Here is a 22,182-nt window from a genome sequence, read left to right as displayed (position 1 = left end):
GCGTGGTTTTCACTTCTATGCTCATTCAGTGGTGTGATGTTGGCGGGTTGTGTGACTTGTGCTCCTTGTTGGTGTGTTTCATTTTGGCCATTGTTAGTCTATATGTGTGTTGTACTTGATTGTGCATGTGTGCCATTCTGCCCATCTCCCCCTCTCCCCCCACTCCCTGCTTCTTCCTCTTCCTAGTGCTGTTGTGTCTATAATTTTGTTGCTGCACACATAAATACATGTAAAGAATAAATTAGAATAGTTCCTTGATTCTTTTAGGTTTCAAAACTTCTCTATTGGTTTCTTTTTAATTTTCCATATGCACCGTTTTTTTAATATTCAACAACACATAGAAGTCAGAAGTGCAACGTATTCTATCAACACACTTTCTAGAACATTCTACAACACGTGAAGGTTAAAAGTTCATCAATTTTTTAAAAGTTAACGATATTTTTTTGTAACATTTTCTTGAATATTTAACGACACGTGCAGGTTAAAAGTTAACGATTGTTTTAAGTTAGAACAGTGCCTTCCAAATGCAAGTAGCAGGTGTGGTTGATCTGAGCAAATTTTATCCTTTGATATGTACTCCACGTTGAAACTGCTTTTTCTTAACCAATCACAAAGATGCTTTTCCAAAAAACTAATGTGCACCCTACTTTAAAAAAAGAATGCTTTTCATGATATCTTTAGAGATAAGTTATAGATAGGAATTAGCATTTAAAAAACCTTTGAAATTCACCGAAAAAACCATAGGTTTCAGGGGCGTTATAGTTAGGAATTGGCATTTAAAAAACCTTAGAAATTCACTGAAGAAACCATAGGTTTTAGGGGTGTTATAGTTAGCTGGACATTCCCCTCGTACAAAACCCTAGAAATTCCCCTGTTATAGTTAGTTCAGCTAACTATAACTCGCGCCCCCGCAATGCACTGCTGATGACGTCACATATTACATCACTCATGACATGGTCAGTGACATCACTGATGACATCACTGATGACATCTCAAATGACATCACTGATGACATCACTGATGACGTCATCCATGTGATAAATTACCGCATCTTCTCACACCCTAATATAACCTTTGATACACCGACTCAAAATTTCAGACTTCCATTCTCAAAACCATAGATACTCCAATACCAATAACTACATACCCACTTATTAACTCTTAGGTATACATACACTTCCACTCATTCACCTGTACAGTCACTCATACTTACAGTCACTCCATACAAGACTATCATATGCATTTATACACCTATATAGACACTCACACACCACCAATCATCCATAGAGGTACTCTCACACCTAGTCAGTCATGCAAATAATCACACTCCCATTTACTCACCTATGCAGTTAAACACACTCAAGTTCACTTACTCATAAAAATAGTACCACATTCTTACGCTCTTAAACAATCATTGATACGAGCACACACTCATCCATACAGTCATTCTCACAATCACACACTCTCACATATACCCACTTATATACTCTTACATGCATATATACTGCCTTTCACATATGTAGTTAGTCACAAATGTACCACTGAGATATACATTCAATCCCTAACACACCCATACATACACTCACTCAACCATACAGTTCATCACAGATGCACTCTTAAAACCATGCAACCACTGAATCACCCACTCACACATCTAGTCACAGAGTCACACACACCCTACCCACACAAACACTCAGGCACCCATACTCAGACAACCAATCAATAACCCATATAAACACTCATATAGCTATTCACAAAACCATGCAGCCACTTATACACCAACATACAGACACATACAGACATTCACACAGTTTAGTCACTAGTCTGCAGTAAGATACATTTAATAACTCACTTATAGAGTCAGTTATGCACAAAGAAAATCATCCATTCACACACTTGTACACCCACTAATTCTTCAACAGGCCTTTCCCTATATATATTAAACATATTAAAACTGTTGAGAAACACATACTCACTGGATGATGTCATCAGGGATGTCATCAGTGATGTCACTGACCATGTCATGAGTGATGTAATATGTGACGTCATCAGCAGTGCATTGTGGGGTCGCGAGTTATAGTTAGCCGAACTAACTATAACAGGGGAATTTCTAGGGTTTTGTACGGTGCGCGCACTGTGAAAAACCTGAAAAAAAAATAATTAATAAATACATAACTTAGCATTTAAAAAACCGTACAAATTCACTGAAAAAAACCATAGGTTTCACATACGTTATAGTTACGAATTAGCATTTAAAAAACCTTGCAAATTCACTTAAAAAACCATAGGTTTCACACATGTTATAGTTAGCTGGACATTTCACTCGTAAAAAACCAATGAAATTCCCCCGTTATAGTTAGTGCAGGCAACTATAACTCACGCGACCGCAATCCTCTGCTGATGACATCAGATATTACATCACTGATGACATATGTGTCTTTATGAAAAATAAATATTTGTAATATATGTATAGCTAAAGATTAATGGAAGAAGACATGAGTAAATAAGTGTCTAAATACAGTGATGTAATATCTGACGTCATCAGCAGAGGATTGCAGTCACGTGAGTTATATGGTTTTTTAAGTGAATTTGCAAGGTTTTTTAAATGCTAATTCGTAACTATAACGTGTGTGAAACCTATGTTTTTTCAGTGAATATATATATATATATATATATATATATATATATATATATATATATATATATATATATATATCCCAAAGTTCAAGTTTCCTTGCATAGAGACGCCAACTCAGGTGGAAATGTAGCCTTCGTTTATTGCAGGTAACCAGCACAGCGCGTTTGAACCCCATCAGCAAAGCGCCAAACATGTTTCGGGCTCCATGCCCTTGTTCACTGGCTGCATGCGCTAAGTCCCAGCAGCTAGTGGACTCGTTGCCTTAATCCTTTCAGCACAGTGGCATTGTGGGGCAGGTAGTCCGTGTCTAAATCAAATGATTGCTGCCAGGGCTCATACATAACAAAAATAAAATCCCAAGCGGGTGCTGCGAGGAAAAACTGCCACAGTGCTAGTCAATGTCAATCCTGGCAATACCGGCATTTCCAGCTCCACACGGTGCACACAATCTTAAAGCACCAAAGGTACCGCTTACTGCGCGGCGGGGCATCTCTGCGACGAGGCACGCCGCTGTTAAACATCCCAAAGTTCAAGTTTCCTTGCATAGAGACGCCAACTCAGGTGGAAATGTAGCCTTCGTTTATTGCAGGTAACCAGCACAGCGCGTTTGAACCCCATCAGCAAAGCGCCAAACATGTTTCGGGCTCCATGCCCTTGTTCACTGGCTGCATGCGCTAAGTCCCAGCAGCTGTGTGGACTCGTTGCCTTAATCCTTTCAGCACAGTGGCATTGTGGGGCAGGTAGTCCGTGTCTAAATCAAATGATTGCTGCCAGGGCTCATACATAACAAAAATAAAATCCCAAGTGGGTGCTGCGAGGAAAAACTGCCACAGTGCTAGTCAATGTCAATCCTGGCAATACCGGCATTTCCAGCTCCACACGGTGCACACAATCTTAAAGCACCGAAGGTACCGCTTACTGCGCGGCGGGGCATCTCTGCGACGAGGCACGCCGCTGTTAAACATCCCAAAGTTCAAGTTTCCTTGCATAGAGACGCCAACTCAGGTGGAAATGTAGCCTTCGTTTATTGCAGGTAACCAGCACAGCGCGTTTGAACCCCATCAGCAAAGCGCCAAACATGTTTCGGGCTCCATGCCCTTGTTCACTGGCTGCATGCGCTAAGTCCCAGCAGCTGTGTGGACTCGTTGCCTTAATCCTTTCAGCACAGTGGCATTGTGGGGTAGGTAGTCCGTGTCTAAATCAAATGATTGCTGCCAGGGCTCATACATAACAAAAATAAAATCCCAAGTGGGTGCTGCGAGGAAAAACTGCCACAGTGCTAGTCAATGTCAATCCTGGCAATACCGGCATTTCCAGCTCCACACGGTGCACACAATCTTAAAGCACCGAAGGTACCGCTTACTGCGCGGCGGGGCATCTCTGCGACGAGGCACGCCGCTGTTAAACATCCCAAAGTTCAAGTTTCCTTGCATAGAGACGCCAACTCAGGTGGAAATGTAGCCTTCGTTTATTGCAGGTAACCAGCACAGCGCGTTTGAACCCCATCAGCAAAGCGCCAAACATGTTTCGGGCTCCATGCCCTTGTTCACTGGCTGCATGCGCTAAGTCCCAGCAGCTGTGTGGACTCGTTGCCTTAATCCTTTCAGCACAGTGGCATTGTGGGGCAGGTAGTCCGTGTCTAAATCAAATGATTGCTGCCAGGGCTCATACATAACAAAAATAAAATCCCAAGTGGGTGCTGCGAGGAAAAACTGCCACAGTGCTAGTCAATGTCAATCCTGGCAATACCGGCATTTCCAGCTCCACACGGTGCACACAATCTTAAAGCACCGAAGGTACCACTTACTGCGCGGCGGGGCATCTCTGCGACGAGGCACGCCGCTGTTAAACATCCCAAAGTTCAAGTTTCCTTGCATAGAGACGCCAACTCAGGTGGAAATGTAGCCTTCGTTTATTGCAGGTAACCAGCACAGCGCGTTTGAAACCCATCAGCAAAGCGCCAAACATGTTTCGGGCTACATGCCCTTGTTCACTGGCTGCATGCGCTAAGTCCCAGCAGCTGTGTGGACTCGTTGCCTTAATCCTTTCAGCACAGTGGCATTGTGGGGCAGGTAGTCCGTGTCTAAATCAAATGATTGCTGCCAGGGCTCATACATAACAAAAATAAAATCCCAAGTGGGTGCTGCGAGGAAAAACTGCCACAGTGCTAGTCAATGTCAATCCTGGCAATACCGGCATTTCCAGCTCCACACGGTGCACACAATCTTAAAGCACCGAAGGTACCGCTTACTGCGCGGCGGGGCATCTCTGCGACGAGGCACGCCGCTGTTAAACATCCCAAAGTTCAAGTTTCCTTGCATAGAGACGCCAACTCAGGTGGAAATGTAGCCTTCGTTTATTGCAGGTAACCAGCACAGCGCGTTTGAACCCCATCAGCAAAGCGCCAAACATGTTTCGGGCTCCATGCCCTTGTTCACTGGCTGCATGCACTAAGTCCCAGCAGCTGTGTGGACTCGTTGCCTTAATCCTTTCTGCACAGTGGCATTGTGGGGCAGGTAGTCCGTGTCTAAATCAAATGATTGCTGCCAGGGCTCATACATAACAAAAATAAAATCCCAAGTGGGTGCTGCGAGGAAAAACTGCCACAGTGCTAGTCAATGTCAATCCTGGCAATACCGGCATTTCCAGCTCCACACGGTGCACACAATCTTAAAGCACCGAAGGTACCGCTTACTGCGCGGCGGGGCATCTCTGCGACGAGGCACGCCGCTGTTAAACATCCCAAAGTTCAAGTTTCCTTGCATAGAGACGCCAACTCAGGTGGAAATGTAGCCTTCGTTTATTGCAGGTAACCAGCACAGCACGTTTAAACCCCATCAGCAAAGCGCCAAACATGTTTCGGGCTCCATGCCCTTGTTCACTGGCTGCATGCGCTAAGTCCCAGCAGCTGTGTGGACTCGTTGCCTTAATCCTTTCAGCTGGTTACCTGCAATAAACGAAGGCTACATTTCCACCTGAGTTGGCGTCTCTATGCAAGGAAACTTGAACTTTGGGATGTTTAACAGCGGCGTGCCTCGTCGCAGAGATGCCCCGCCGCGCAGTAAGCGGTACCTTCGGTGCTTTAAGATTGTGTGCACCGTGTGGAGCTGGAAATGCCGGTATTGCCAGGATTGACATTGACTAGCACTGTGGCAGTTTTTCCTCGCAGCACCCACTTGGGATTTTATTTTTGTTATGTATGAGCCCTGGCAGCAATCATTTGATTGAGACACGGACTACCTGCCCCACAATGCCACTGTGCTGAAAGGATTAAGGCAACGAGTCCACACAGCTGTTGGGACTTAGCGCATGCAGCCAGTGAACAAGGGCATGGAGCCCGAAACATGTTTGGCGCTTTGCTGATGGGGTTCAAACGCGCTGTGCTGGTTACCTGCAATAAACGAAGGCTACATTTCCACCTGAGTTGGCGTCTCTATGCAAGGAAACTTGAACTTTGGGATATATATATATATATATATATATATATATATATATATATATATATATATATATATATATATTCACTGAAAAAACCATAGGTTTCAGACATGTTATAGTTAGCGGAAATTTTACTGATAAAAAACCAATGAAATTCCCCCGTTATAGTTAGTGCAGGCAACTATAACTCACGCGACCGCAATCTTCTGCTGATGCTAATACTGTATTTAGACACTTATTTGCCCATGTCTTCTTCCATAAATTTTTAGCTATACATATATTAGAAATATTTTTTTTTCATAAAGACACATATGTCATCAGCAGAAGATTGCGGTCGCGTGAGTTATAGTTGCCTGCACTAACTATAACGGGGGAATTTCATTGGTTTTTTATCAGTAAAATTTCCGCTAACTATAACATGTCTGAAACCTATGGTTTTTTCAGTGAATTTGCAAGGTTTTTTAAATGCTAATTCCTAACTATAACGTGTGTGAAACCTATGGTTTTTTCAGTGAATTTGTACGTTTTTTTAAATGCTAAGTTACTTTACGCCATTCGTGGCGTGCACGCCCACTTAACGCAGTTCGTTCCGTGCGCGCACGGTGCGCTTCGCGCACCGTGCGCGCACGGTGAGCACGCGGTGCGCTTCGCGCACCGCGCGCCCACTTTACGCAGTTAGTGCCATACACGCAAGGTGGGCACGCAGAGCGCTACGCGCACCGCGTGCCCACGTTACGCACCGTGCGCACATGGAGGACATATTATGCGCTTCCTTGTGATAGGTAATCTGTTAAATTTAATTTGTAAGTGATGACAATAATATGCCATGCACAGAGTGTTTTTTTTTTTCTTAAAATTTTTAGCGTAAGCGCACCGTACGCGTACGGTAAGCGTAATCGGCGAAATTTTCAAAAAATAAAAATTTACCGTTTTTGGCCTTTGAGGACTCAACTAACATGGCTATGTGCAGGGCGCTGTCTAAACAGCCCCTTTATATGTTTTTTGCCTTTATTTACAGCCCCCCCCCTCAGAGTGCGAGAGAGAAAATGGCGGCCGCCGCTTCCTGGTTTCGACCGATTCGAATGTTTACTTAGATGTAACAGCCAATCAGAATCGCGCTCGCGCACGCCACCGTACGCGTACGGTAAGCTTACGGTAAGCGTACCGTAAGCTGGCTCAGATATATATATTGATTTAAAGGCTATTTTCTCAGAATCTACTGAACAGATTTACACCAGACCTACAAAAGGCACTTCCTTGACCTGAGGACTTCCTCTCTGCCAAATTTCTAGTAATTCTGTTCAGCCGTTCGGGCTGTAGCCCTGTCTAAAGGTCCTATGGAAAAATGCATGGGAAAAACGCGTTTTGGGACCCCCCTTTTATCTCAGCCCCCGCTTGACGAATCCCCCCGAGACTTTCAGGGTAGGAGCGGAGCGTAGCGCCCCACCTATTATGAGAAATTCGCGAGGATTCGTCGACCGGCGCCAAAGTTATTCAAAATAGAATGTTGCGGATTTCCTATGGAAAAGGGGTCCTAACTATAACTACCTACTGGCGACCGCCAGTAGGTAATATATATATATATATATAGGTAGTAATAGTTAGGACCTATTTTCCATAGGAAATCCGCAACATTCTATTTGGAATAACGTTGACGTCAATTAATGAATCTTCGCGAAAGTTTCCAAACTTTTGGCCAGCTCCGGTCAGCTCCTATCCTGAAATTTTCACGGTGATTCGTCAAGCGAGGGCTGAGAAAAAAGGGGGGTCCCAAAATGAGTTTTCCCCATGCATTTTCCCATAGGACCTGTTGACGCAGCTATAGCCCAAAGTGCTGAACGGAATTACACCAAATTTGGCAAAGAGGTAGTCCTCAGTTCAGACACGTGCCTTTTGCTTAAATGGTGTAAATCTGTTCAGTAGTTCCTGAGAAAAAATCAAAAGTAAAATCACATATATATCTGGGCGGAGCCTAACCACACATCTCATCGTGAGATCTGATTGGCTGTCAGCACTTCATCCAAGAAGTGTTGGCAGCCATCTTGCGACCAATATACATGATAGCACCTCATTAAAAAGCATTGCAGTTAATAGAAGGTTTTAAGACTTTAGTTACATTATAAATCATTTGTTGATGGTACCATACTCATTTTAGGAATTGTGGTGTGTTCTAAGGTGATTTTACCATGTGAAAATGCCTTCTGCTGTGATAACATGAATCATGTTTTAGAGAAAACTATTTTCTCATGCTTTTCCCACAGAGGTTTGGAAGGTGATCTATAAGCTAAACTGAGAGCATATTTTCTGTAAATTCACATTATCTTTCTCAGTCATGTGAGAATGAAGTCTGACATTCTTAGTAAAACATGTACATCCAACAAGGGCAGAGACTGTCAGTTGATTCCTTTGTGTTCTACTGCAGCTTCCCAGAGTGTTCTAAAGAACAACTAGAGCGCTAACAGTCCTACTTATGACAAACGTATGGCACACCTGAAGCCATCTTGGTTGGAATAAAGTGGTAACTCTTAAAACATTTAATTTGAAAAGGAACAAAATGAGGGGGTTAATTTTGCCATAGAAATTATGATTAGTGCTGCAGAAAGAAGAAATAGGGCACATTTTGAGTGACTTCTCAAATCCTCTTCTATTTCATAAAACAATTCTGACATGCAGACTGAAACATGCACTTTCAATACCAGCAGCAGACTTCCCTGGTGAGCAGTAGCTTTACTACAGTGATCTAATAAGCAACTAGAGTGCTAACTTTCTGAATTTATGGCAAATGTGTGACACATCTGAATGCCTTCTTGATGGAATCAAAGTAAAATACTGAAAGTATTTCCTACTGAGGAGACTGTAGTAAATGAGAAAATTAGGAAACCTCAGAACAAATAAGTCTCCCAAAATGGCCACCAGAGACAAAAGAGCCCAAATGTAGCCCAAATATCACCCAGATGTAGCCCAAGTATAGCCCAATGACAGAATGTCCCAGAATGTTCTAACGAACAACTAGAGCGCTAACAGTCTTACTTATGACAAAAGTATGGCACACCTGAAACCATCTTGATTGGAATAAAGTGGTAACACTTAAAACATTTAATTTACAAAGGAACAACATGAGGGGGTTCATTTTGCCATAGAAATTATGATTAGTGCTGCAGAAAGAAAAATTAGGGCACATTTTGACTTCTCAAATCCTCTTCTATTTCATAAAAAAATTCTGACATGCAGACTGAAACATGCACTTTGAATACCAGCAGCAGACTTCCCTGGTGAGCAGTAGCTTTACTACAGTGATCTAATGAGCAACTAGAGTGCTAACATTCAGAATTTATGGCAAATGTGTGACACATCTGAATGCCTTCTTGATGGAACCAAAGTAAAAAACTGAAAGTATTTCCTACTGAGGAGACTGCAGTAAATGAGGAAATTAGGAAACTTCATAACAAATAAATCTCCCAAGATGGCCACCAGAGACAAAAGAGCTCAAATGTAGCCCAAATATCACCCAGATGTAGCCCAAGTATAACCCAATGACAGAACGTACCAGAGTGTTCTAACGAACAGCTAGAGCGCTAACAGTCTTACTAATGACAAAAGTATGGCACACCTGAAGCCATCTTGATTGGAATAAAGTGGTAACACTTAAAACATTTAATTTACAAAGGAACAAAATGAGGGGGTTCATTTTGCCATAGAAAATATGATTAGTTCTGCAGAAAGAAAAAATAGGGCACATTTTGGCTTCTCAAATGCTCTTCTATTTCATAAACAAATTCTGACATGCAGACTGGAACATGCACTTTGAATACCAGCAGCAAACTCCCCTGGTGAGCAGTAGATTTACTACAGTGATCTAATGAACAACTAGAGTGCTAACATTCAGAATGTATGGCAAATGTGTGACACATCTGAATGCCTTCTTGATTTAACCAAAATGAAAAAACTGAAAGTATTCCCACTGAGGAGACTGCAGTAAATGAGGAAATTAGGAAACTTCATAACAAATAAATCTCCCAAGATGGCCACCAGAGACAAAAGAGCCCAAATGTAGCCCAAATATCACCCAGATGTAGCCCAAGTATAGCCCAATGACAGAATGTCCCAGAGTGTTCTTAAGAACAACTAGAGCGCTTACTGTCTTACTTATGACAAATGTATGGCACTACTGAAGCCATCCTGATTGGAATAAACTGGTAACACTTAAAACATTTAATTTAAAAAGGAACACAATGAGGGGGTTCATTTTGCCATACAAATTATGATTAGTGCTGAAGAAAGAAAAATTAGGGCACATATTGAGTGACTTCTCAAATCCTCTTCTATTTCATTAAAAAATTCTGATATGCAGACTGAAGCATGCACTTTTAATACCAGCAGCAGACTTCCGTGGTGAGCAGGAGCTTTACTACAGTGATCTAATGAGCAACTAGAGTGCTAACATTCAGAATTTATTGCAAATGTGTGACATATCTGAATACCTTCTTGATGGAATCAAAGTAAAAAACTGAAAGCATTTCCTACTGAGGAGACTGCAGTAAATGAGGAAATTAGGAAACTTCATAACAAATAAATCTCCCAAGATGGCCACCAGAGACAAAAGAGCCCAAATGCAGCACAAATATCACCCAGATGTAGCCCACATGTAGCCCAATGACAGCAGTGTGCAAAACACTTATTTTTTGTGTATTTGCAGTTTTATATAGTGCAGACTTGTCAGGTATTGGAGTGCTTTACATGAGCATTGGTCACATCACACAAGATCAAATTCATTTTGGTTGTAGACATGGGGAGATTAAGTGATATGACCAGAATCACAGAATGTTGAGCTGAAGCAGAAACTCCAACCTGGTTCCCCAGTTGCAAAGTCTGCAGCTCTGGAAGTAACACCACATCCTCTCCCCTAGGTGCAACATTTAATCAAGTGGTCAACTGGATAAAAAAACATAAACATTACAAATAATTTAAAAGTTCTTTGTCGCTATTTGAAAACTCAGAAAATATGTCCTCATTTTAGTTTTTTAGAGCACTAACCATAATTTTGATGCAAATATGACCCTCTCATATATGTAATTTCTAAAGGAAGTACTCTAGGTATTACAGTTTTGATTACATCAAGATGACATCAGGCGTTCCACACTTTTGTAATAAATATAGAATGTTAGCAATCTAGTTGTTCATTGGGATACTGTTGAGAGGCAGAGGCCAGGGGCACGGGCTCTGAAAATTGAAGGCAGGTAGGAGAGTGCAGAGGCAACAATTTGACCACACTCGGCAGGCAGGAAGGGCAGTTGCAGCACAACAGACTATGGAGGGCAGTGGAAAGGGGGGCAGGGGCAACAAACCAACAATACAGGACTGGCAAGAGAGGCTGTGGCAATATAATAGACCATTGTGGGCAGAAGGAAGAGGCAGTGGTAGTACAACCATACAACCCAACAGACCCGTTTCAGACAGGAAACGTCCAATGTTTTTAAGCTCAAATGGGCTTTATTTGATCTGTCTCCTGTCTACAATCTCCTCTTTTTCAATGTAACTCAAAGGGGAAAATCAATACCCCAGTTTTTTTCAAAATCTCCCTCTTACCAAGTTCAAAATGTTCGCAAGTATGGTATATTGGATCATGGTAGGAAGGAGGAATTGGGGTAGGGACATGGACTCGGATAACAGAGGACAGGAGGCACATGGAGAGGTGCACCAAACTGACCCTACAGGGCAGGCATCAGGGTTTGCAGCAGCACAATACACCACACAGCACATGCGGGATGGGAGTGCAGCACACCAATCCATAGAAAGCAATAGGGAGGGGACAGGACCATGCACATGGACAACAGAGGACAGGGGGGAAAGAGGCAATGGTAGCTAGCTGGCCATAATGGACAGACAGGAGAGAAAGCTGCAGCATAACAGACCATAAAGGGCAGGAGGGATGGATCAGGGGCATTACAATGGAACAGACAAGTCAGGAGGGAGGGAATAGGGGTCTGCACATGGAAACAGAGGGCTGGGGGCAAGGGGGCAGGGCAGGAGCAGCAAGATGACCATGGAGGTCAGGCAGGATGGGCACTAGAAACAAGACACACCATGGAGAGCAACAATGAGACTATGATGGCATACACACAGACCATGGAGGGAAGGTGGGAGTGGGTCAGGGGCAGCTAGCTGACCACACATGGAAGGTGGGAGGGGCCATGGCAGCATAGAAGACCATGCATGGCAAGCGGGAGGGTTAGTGGCAGCACAATGGCTATGATGGGCAAGAAGGAGGGTGCAGGGGCATGCACAAAGGACCATGGAGGATAGAAGGGAGGGTCAGGACCTGGGCACAGACAAGAGAGTTCAGGGAAAGGGACCTCACAACAGACTGCGCGGGGCAGGCAGGAGGAGCAGTTTCAGCACAACTGACCAGGGAGGGCAGAAGGGTGTGGCAGTAAAATGGACCATGGAGGACAGGAGGAAGGGGATAGGGGCATGGCATGTGGACAGGCAGGGTGGAGGTGGCAGGGACAGGTTACAGTCATCTGACAATGCTAGGCAGGTGGGAAGTCAACAGAACACTCAGAGTAGATAGGAGTGGCAGGTCCATGGAACATGGTGGGCAAAAAGGATGGAGCAGGGGCATGCACAAAGACATTGGAGGGCAGGGGGAAGGAGAATAGGGGCAGCAAGCTAAGCACAGACGCTAAGCATGAGGTCAATGATGGGCCATATAATTGGGCAATGGAGGGCAGGAGGAGTGGACTGGTACATCATGCTAAAGGGAGGGCAGTGGCAGCACATCAGACCATGCACGGCAGGAGGGAGGAGGCAATTCCATGGATTCAGCCAACAGAGGATAGGGAGGAGGTGGATTGGGCAGCAAGCTAACTGTTCAGAGAAGGTGGGTATTAGGAACTTTATTGTTTTTAAAATGTGTGTCTGTGCGAACTACTTAAAATATGAACAAGCATGCAGCATAATCTCACTTTTATTCAGGAAGAAGAGGACGTTTGTGACTGTGACTCCGGGCTCACTTGGCAGAAACACCCCCTGACCCTCCACCCCATCGCAAAATGTAATGCCCGTGAAAAGGGTAGGTGGATGCAGTGTTATATAGAACACAGTCCTGAGAGCACAATTGAAAATGAAAACTAGATATAGTATATGGTATAAACTATGCACCAAAAAGTGTGATATAAGATGAACCGGGGCGTGAAATATAATATGCAATACATTGTGCGCAATGACAGATTCATTGGAGAGCGCGAGATAGCACAGGCACTAGCGCGTGCTATGCGATATGCGCCTTGGAGTGTAATATGCACAGGGCAGTGTTGTGTAACCTAACTAGTCTCTAAAGTTGTAATATAAAATATGTGTTGGGGATTGTAACGTTGCATATGCACTGTGACAAAGATATGGATCCCAGATTGTAATATGTATGGCATAGCGCTGTGCGTTATAACATAGGCATCGAGGAAGGCACGTTAGATGGGGCAATATAACCTGTGCGAAGGCAAGTGTGGCATGACATATTCACAGGGTGGAGTCACATTGCACATGGGCTAGAGAGTGTCATAGCATACGCACTAGCTGGTGGAATACAACACAGAGGTGTGAGGCACTCGGCGGGCACTGGTGGGTGTAACGCAGCATTGGGCTCAGCCAGGAGCACGCTGTGACTCTCAATTGAGGTTCGTCTCCTTTCCAGAGAGTAAAAAAAAAGGATTACACATCCGGCGGTGGATGTGTATTTTATTAACCGTGAGGGGGGTTTCTTGCATAGTTTGGTCGAATTTTTGTCGAATCCCCTTTGAATGGCTTGGTGTGCGTGTATATTAAATGTGCCAGTCAATAGCTACCCATGTTTGTATAAATAAACAACAAGGGTGTCTACTTGGAGAGTACCCACCGGCGGGGGCGCCGGGATTAGGCACGGTAGAGCGTCAGACACGTCAGAGCTTCACTAGCGGTGTAAATACATTCCATGTGGATTCATTCTATGCATAGTCGCCTTTTAATGAATATCACACAAATCGTCATGGTGATAGGTACGTACGGTTTGTCCAGCATGTCCTAGGTGTTTCTATAAATATACTTTTTTTTTTAAATAATAAAAAACAAAGGCCGGCCCCGGGGGATGGGGTCCTAGGGGCCATAAGTGGCCTGGGGAGGGGGGTAACGCAGCCCCCTCCTAGAGAATTTTAAAAAAAAAGGCCTTGGGAGGGCCAAATTTATTTTTTTCAACAAAAAAAATTAGGGTGCAGGCCCTGGGGGATTGGGTCTCAGGGCCAGTAAATTAGAAAAAGAAGGGAGGCCACACAGCCCTCCTTCTTAAAAAAATAAAATAAATAAAAGATCAGCATCGCGTTGGAGGGCACGCCCCCTCCTTGCAACACTCTACAAACGCGCCCTCTGGCCAGTTGTAAGTTGGGAAATTAATTACCCTTCAATACTGAGGGTCCCTGAGGGCCAACTAGCCTAACAGGTATCTCCAGTATGGGCCAGGGAGCTGCGTTGCAGACAGGTGTTCTGAGGCCACGCCCCTTTTTTCACCTCTATGCAATGCAGCTCTGTGGCGCTTACTGGAGGTACCTAGTGGGCTAGTTTGACCCTAGGGACCCTTAGGATTCAAGGGGACTTAATCTCTCACCTTAGAACGGCCACAGGGCGCGTTTACACAGTGGTGAAGGGTGGGGACGGGGCCTGAGGTGACGTGTGCAAACACGCCCTGTGGCGCGTTTTAAGTTGGGGAAATAACTCCCTTTCAATCCTGAGGGACCCTGGGGGCCAACTAGCTCACCAGGTGCTTCCAGTAAGCGCCACTGCTCTGCGTTGCAGAGAGGTGGTGCAGGCCTTGCCCCTTTTTACACCTCTGTGCAATAGCCCACTAGGTACGTCCAGTAAGTACTGGACGTACCTAGTGGGCTATTTTGCCCCTAGGGATCCTCAGGATTCAAGGGGACTTAATCTCCCAACTTAAAAAACGGCCACAGGGCGTGTTTACACAGTGGGGAAGGGAGGTGACGGCGCCTGAGGTGACGTGTGCAAACACGCCCTATGGCGCATTTTAAGTTGGGGAAATAATTCCCCTTCAATCCTGAGGGCCCCTGGGGGCTAACTAGCCCACCAGGTGCTTCCATTGAGCTGCGTTGAAGAGAGGTGGTCCAGGCCTGCCACTTTTTACACCCCTCTGCAACGCAGCTCTGTGGCGCTTACTGGAGGTACCTTGTGGGCTAGTTGGACCCTAGGGACCCTCTGGATTCAAATGAACTTAATCTCCCAACTAAAAACGGCCACAGGGCGTGTTTACACAGTGGTAAAGGGAGGGGAAGGGGCCTGAGTTAACGTGTGCAAACAAGCCCTGTGGCGCGTTTTAAATTGGGGAAATAATTCCCCTTCAATCCTGAGGGACCCTGGGGCCCAACTAGCCCACCAGGTGCTTCCAGTAAGCGCCACTGCGCTGCGTTGCAGAGTGGTGGTCTAGGCCGTGCCCCTTTTTATATCTCTCTGCAACGCAGCTCTGTGGCACTTACTGGAGGTACCTAGTGGTCTAGTTGGACCCTAGGGACCCTCAGGATTCAAGGGGACTTAATCTCCCAACTTAAAACGGCCACAGGGCGTGTTTACACAGTGGGGAAGTGAGGGGACGGGGCCTGAGGTGACGTGTGCAAACACGCTCTGTGGCGCGTTTTAAGGGGTAGTTTTAATCCCCTGCCCTATTATATACTAGGGGCTTACAGAGGAGGTCATGCTGATCACAGGGGACCCCAACGCATAGTGTTCCCTAGTGTATGTAGGTGTTTTCACTGTATTCTGAGTGTCTTTTAACATAGCACTGGCTCTAGGACTGGTTAGTCAGACTCAGTTACCACCAGTATCCATCTGAAAAAGTTGAGGGTAAAGGATGATTTTACAACAAGGCTTCTTTCTGCTCTTCTGTTTGTTCTTTCTGCACGTTATCCTTCTTCCTGCACTTTTCTTCGTCTTTGAGGACTTCTGTTGCTTCTTTCTGCATTTCTTTTTTTTCTTTCTGTGCGTTTTTTCTTCTTTCTTCACATGTCCTATCTCTGTAGGCATAGTTAGAAATTAGCATTTAAAAAACCTTTGAAATTCACTGAAAAAAACATAGGTTTCAGGCACGTTATAGTTAGGAATTAGCATTTAAAAAATCTTAGAAATTCACTGAAAAAACCATAGGTTACAGGGGCGTTATTGTTAGCTGGACTTTTCATTGAAATTCCCCCGTTATAGTTAGTTCAGCTAACTGTAACTTGCGCGCCCGCAATGCACTGCTGATGACGTCAAATATTACATCACTCATGACATCATCCTTGTGATAGAGTGGCAGACCTCCTCTCCCCCAATAAAACCTTTGATACACACATTAAAAAATAGAAACTAAAATTTTCAAAACAATGGACATACCAATATCAGTTACAACAACCTATTCAGTAATTCTAAGATCCACATACACATCCACTCTTTCACCAACAGTCCTATACAGTCACTCATACATGTACTCACTCATCATATGTACTCATACACCTATTACATCCTGTTACACAATGCCACTCATCCATAGAGTTACTCACACACATAGTCACTCATGCTAATAAAGAATCAAACATCCATTTACTTGCATATACAGTTATACACACACCACCACGCTTACTTCTACAGAAACTTACACATACTTAGTCTTTTAAACAATCACTTATAGAAACACATACTTATTCATACAGGAACTCTTTCAATCTCTCACTCTCACATATACTCACTTATATACACCAATAGTCACATATACTAGGCTAAAACATATGTAGTTACTCATAAAGACACTATTGAGACAGTCATTCACTCACTAACACACCCATGCACACACTCATCCACCCATACAGTCCTAAACACATGCTGTCTTCAACACATACAAACAGTGAGTCACTCATTCATGCACCTATGCACTACGTAATACCCCCCACCGAACCATACAGACTCTCAGACACTCATACAGATACTCAAAAAACCAACTAATAACCTATATAGACACTCATGTAGCTACTCACCAACCCATGCAGCCACTTATACACAAAGTGAGAGACTGATACAGATATTTACATATTTAAACATTACTCACTAAGCCATGTATTCACTAAGATACACTTAATCAGTCAGTTATACAATCAATTTTTCAAAAACAAATCATCCATTTAGACACTTATATACCCATTTATTCTTCCATCGACCTTGAGATATACATATATAAAACATATGTAATTTTCAGAAAAACACACATTCACTGGATGATGTCATGAGTGATGTCATTTGAGATGTCATCAGTGATGTCACTGACCATGTCATGAGTGATGTAATATATGACGTCATCAGCAGTGCATTGCGGGCGTGCGAGTTATAGTTAGCTGAACTAACTATAACGGGGGAATTTCAATGGTTTTGTATGAGTCAAAAGTCCAGCCAACTATAACGCCCCTGAAAGCTATGGTTTTTTCAGTTAATTTTTTAGATTTTTTTAAATGCTAATTCCTAACTATAACGTGCCTGAAACCTATGTTTTTTTCAGTGAATATATATATATACATGGTGGACATGTGAAGTGCTTTAAAAAAAAGCATTATAGAGTGCTTTCTTTCAATTTCATAGTGTTACCATCGAATCCCATCACTAGCACACCTATATATATATATACCATCGAATCCCATCACTAGCACACCTATATATATATATATATAGGTGTGCTAGTGATGGGATTCGATGGTAACAATATGAAATTGAAAGAAAGCACTCTAAAATGCTTTTTTTTAAAGCACTTCACATGTGCACCATGTATATATATATATTCACTGAAAAAAACATAGGTTTCAGGCACGTTATAGTTAGGAATTAGCATTTAAGAAATCTTAGAAATTCACTGAAAAAACCATAGCTTTCAGGGGCGTTATAGTTAGCTGGACTTTTGACTCATACAAAATTTCCTAAATAGCGATTTCCTAATAGCGATCCCAATTCTGCAGGAATCACTATTAGGAAATCTCTATTATTGTACATTTCTTAAGATTCACTATTTAGGAAATGCAAAAATAGACTTTTGTAACATCTAGCCCTAACTGCAGTAGAGTACTTTGAAGCAAATAGTGCTAAAAAGGTTACTTAAGGTCATACTGGACCAGGGCAGAGTCAAAGTTTAGGCCAAGCATGATGGAGCACTGGTCGGCTACAGGACCCACCAGGACCTGGTGATCAAAGTACCTTTCCAAGTTACAATCAGCAAGATGTGTCAATGTTGAAACCAGCAGATGCAGCATGTGTCGAGGTTCTCCCTGCAGTGAAGAATATTTGTCAGTTCCAAAGATGGGTGCTGGAGCCTAAAGGCATCAAGCAATGCGCCGGATTCTGCCGTGCAGTCTAGGGGTCACGTCGAACTCACCAAGCTGCAGTGGTGGCGATACACTGTCTGATGAGTCGATCTCTGGCGGCAAAGTGATGGTTTCAATGCGATGTGCCAGTTTTACTCCTGCAACTGTGTTGATGAATCGGTTCTGCTACATGCAAACAGGAGATGCGTTGACATCTGTGTTGCAAGTATGTGGGCCATTTCCAGTGAGCCCAGCACAGTGGCAGAAACTTTGATATCCACGAGTCTCAAGCAACAGGAGGCAAGCCAGCAAACCCTTGGAGCACACTTGGAGTAAAGAAGGCAGAGTTCACTCTCCTTCTGAAAAGCCAGGAGGCGGCAGGGCAACAACAGAAAAGCAGGCCTTACAGATCAGCTGTCCAGTTGAGTCTTTTAAGCAGCACAGAAGTTCTTCTGGTAGAGTTTCAGCTACAAGTCCAGTAGTGTTGGTTTTTAGGGGGTCAATGACCCAGTGCTTGTACTCTAAAGTGCCTTTGATGTGGGTATGACTTCAGAACACCTCTCTGAAGTGCAAACGTATCCCTTTCAACCCTTTCCTGTCTGGCAGGCTATCTGTGGGTGGTAGTCAGTCCTTTGTGTGGGGACGAAACACTGGCTATTCAAGTGAAGTCTTAGCCCCTCCTATCCACCCTGCTCAGGCAAGGCCATCATAATACAGATGTTTGCAGATGGGTACTCAGACACACCTATCCTTCCTGTGCTGTGGCTGTCTAGAGGGAATGCACAAAGTGTAGCTGTCACCCATCCCTGATGTGTATTGGAGACAGACTGTCAAGCACACAGAGCGATAAGTGCAGAGAAATGTCCACTTTTTAAAAATGGCCTTTCTAAAACAGTAATGTCAAATCTAACTTCACCAGTAAGGAGGATTTATCTTTACCATTCCAAAGATATGAAACTTAAAAAGCTACTCCTTCCTGATCATGAATTACAGCTTAAAAGTGTATCAAGGAATTCCCAATGCTAGCCTATGAGAGGAGTATTTGTCACTACAAGGGCATGTAAAGATCAAACACACATGCTCTACCTTTTATGTACATGGCACCCTGCCATTAGTATCACTTTGGGCCTGCATTACGGGAGATTTATATGTAATAAAAGGGGGATTTTAGGATTTGCAAGTAGTTTTAAATGCCAAGTCGAAGTGGCAGTAAACTGCAGATGCAGACCTTGCAGTGGCAGACCTGAGACAGGTTTGAAAGACTACTTATGTGGGTGGCACAATCAGTGCTGCAAGCCTACTAGTAGCATTCGACTTACAGGCCCAGGATATATGTTATACCACTTTACAAGTGATTTACTAGTAAATGAAATATGCCAATCAGATATACACCAATATCACCATGTTTAGGGGAGAAGCACATGCACTTTAGCACTAGTTAGCAGAGATAAAGGGGCATATTAACAAGGGCCGGCGATAAATATCGCAAAGTGCACTTAGCGCTTGCATATTTATCGCCGGCTTCCTCTGGAATTTATCGCCCGGTTAGCGCGTTATCAACAACGCGCATCGCTGAGGCGATAAAATTCCAGAGATAGGTGGGATATCGCCGTTTTCCATGGTGGAAAACGGCGATATCCTAGATAATAGGGCCTGTGGTCTTAGCCACACAATCCACCCCCCATGTTAGGTATGCCTTAGTCAGGAATTTAACAGACGTTAAATTCCTGAGTTAACGCATACTTAACGCAATTTTATTGATCGCTAACCCTCCTTGATAATATCGCGAAGCTTCCTTTGCGATATTATCCCATGTTGCTTTTCACAGCCACGCCTCTTTTGTATCTCATTATCAATGCGAGGCGAGGCGTGTGAAAAAGGGGCGGTACATCAAGGAATCATGCGCTAGCATGCCCTTGATGATAATGCGATAATATTATCACTGCTTTGCGCCCGAAAACGGGCTCTAAAACGGCGATAATATTATCGTCGCCCCTTGATAATATGCCCCATTGTGCTCAGAGTTCTAAGGCCAACAAAAAGAATCAGCAAAATAGGAGGTAAAAGGTCTGGAAATATATATCCAACCTCTAGGGACTTAGACGGAAAAGCATAGGCAGAGAATCAGCATTGGCGTGGGCTATCCCAGGTCTTGGCTCCACCCTGAAGTCCATACATTGTAGGGAAAATGACGACCTCAAAAGTTTTGGGTTCCCACCCCTCATTTGAATGAGCCACATGAGTGGCGTGTGGTCAGTCTGAATCGGGAAGTGAGTGCCAAACAGGTATAGCCTTAATTTCTTCATTGCCCAGACCACAGCAAAAGCTTCTCTCTCAATAGCACTCCAACACTGTTCCCTGGGGAGTAACCTCCTTGAGATGAGTACTAAGGGCAACAAACACAATCAGCAAAATAGGAGTTAAAAGTCAAAAGGTCTGGAAAAAGACCACCTTAAGGCTGACAGGTCTAACAAGGTATTTAATCACGAGGCTACAGGGATCTGTGACACACACAGAGTGCCTTGAGGATGATACATTGAAAGCCAAGTAAAGTTTGGAGCAGGTGCATAACCTTTTAATGTTTAGGACCTTTAAGAATCAGGTGTGTTGAAGCATTTTGTATAAGATGAAGCTTCTGAATTGAAGGACAGGGAGACCAGCATATAAGAAATTGCAGTTGTTCAACCTACACGATATTAGAGACTGGAGGCAAGAGTATAGAGATTAGTTATTTTCCTTAATACCGTCATCATTAAGAAACATGAGGAGATAAGTTTGGAAAAGTGAGCTCCAAAAGAGAGGCTGGGATCAAAACGAACTCCATAATTGCAAGCTGATTCAGCTGGAGTGGGAGAAGTTCCAGAAGAACTAGATCAGACATCAGAGAGGGAGCCTTTAATTTAAAAAGTAAATTGTTTTTGTCAGCTTGGTTGGAGAATGACAGTCCAATTGATACTACTCAATTTATCACATCATTCAGCCCTCTAAATCAGGGGAAGGACTTGTTTTGGTCTTAAAATCGTTTGTGCAGCTGCAGGTGTCCAAACTGGGAAATTAAGCAGCCTGTGAATTCCCAGCTGTGACGATCATGATTAATCATCAAATCACTCTGCGTGCTTTGTTGGTACACTGCCCCCCCTACAGGCAACATCATTAAGGACACTTTATATCCACTCCAAGAATTTGTGTCTGTTCACTTTGCCCACTCCACTAGCTTAATGCTTTTGGGCAATTTTAACTGGACTTTGATAATCCTAATGACAATCAGGTCAAAGAACTTATTTACATTTGCAAAACAGTACATCTTTCTCAGGTTCTTTTCTACTCCACTTACACAAGAAGTCACAACAATGTGTTTGCCCCTGAAGATCTAGTTTCCTTAGGCATCTTGATTTCCATGACCAGACAACAAGGTTCTCTTGTTTAGCATTAAACCTCCACTGTAAACAAATCTTTTTAACACTCTCTCAAACGGTTTCTATCATAAAATAAGAGGATTGATTGAGTAATCTCTATATCCCTCTTCACCCACATTTACATCCAACCTTACCACTTCTTCAAAATGGACCTCTTTTGAAGAGGTAACCAGGATGATAATAAAAGTCACCTCACTGAAATATGATCTAGCTCTCCTTCAGATATACTTCCTTTAACAGCGGTGAAAACGTTCTTCTCTTCCTTTCTCGTCAGAAATGTATTCAGTCTGCTCAACCTGGACCCCTTATAAGCATCTAATTCTGATTACTGGCCAAT

The 22,182-nt window shown here is 43.5% G+C and overlaps 1 protein-coding gene across 1 annotated transcript in view; it reads left to right on the top strand.

Moving 5' to 3' along the window:
• LOC146860917 (mucin-5B-like) overlaps window positions 1-22,182 on the top strand; it is a 286,252-nt gene that overhangs the window by 86,254 nt on the left and 177,816 nt on the right. The gene's annotated exons all lie outside the window — the stretch shown is intronic.

This window comes from Triturus cristatus, chromosome 3_1 (assembly GCF_964204655.1).
Source record: "Triturus cristatus chromosome 3_1, aTriCri1.1, whole genome shotgun sequence".
NCBI lineage: Eukaryota > Metazoa > Chordata > Amphibia > Caudata > Salamandridae > Triturus > Triturus cristatus.
Note: the sequence above shows the minus strand (reverse complement) of the source record. Positions and strands in the feature narration are given on the sequence as shown.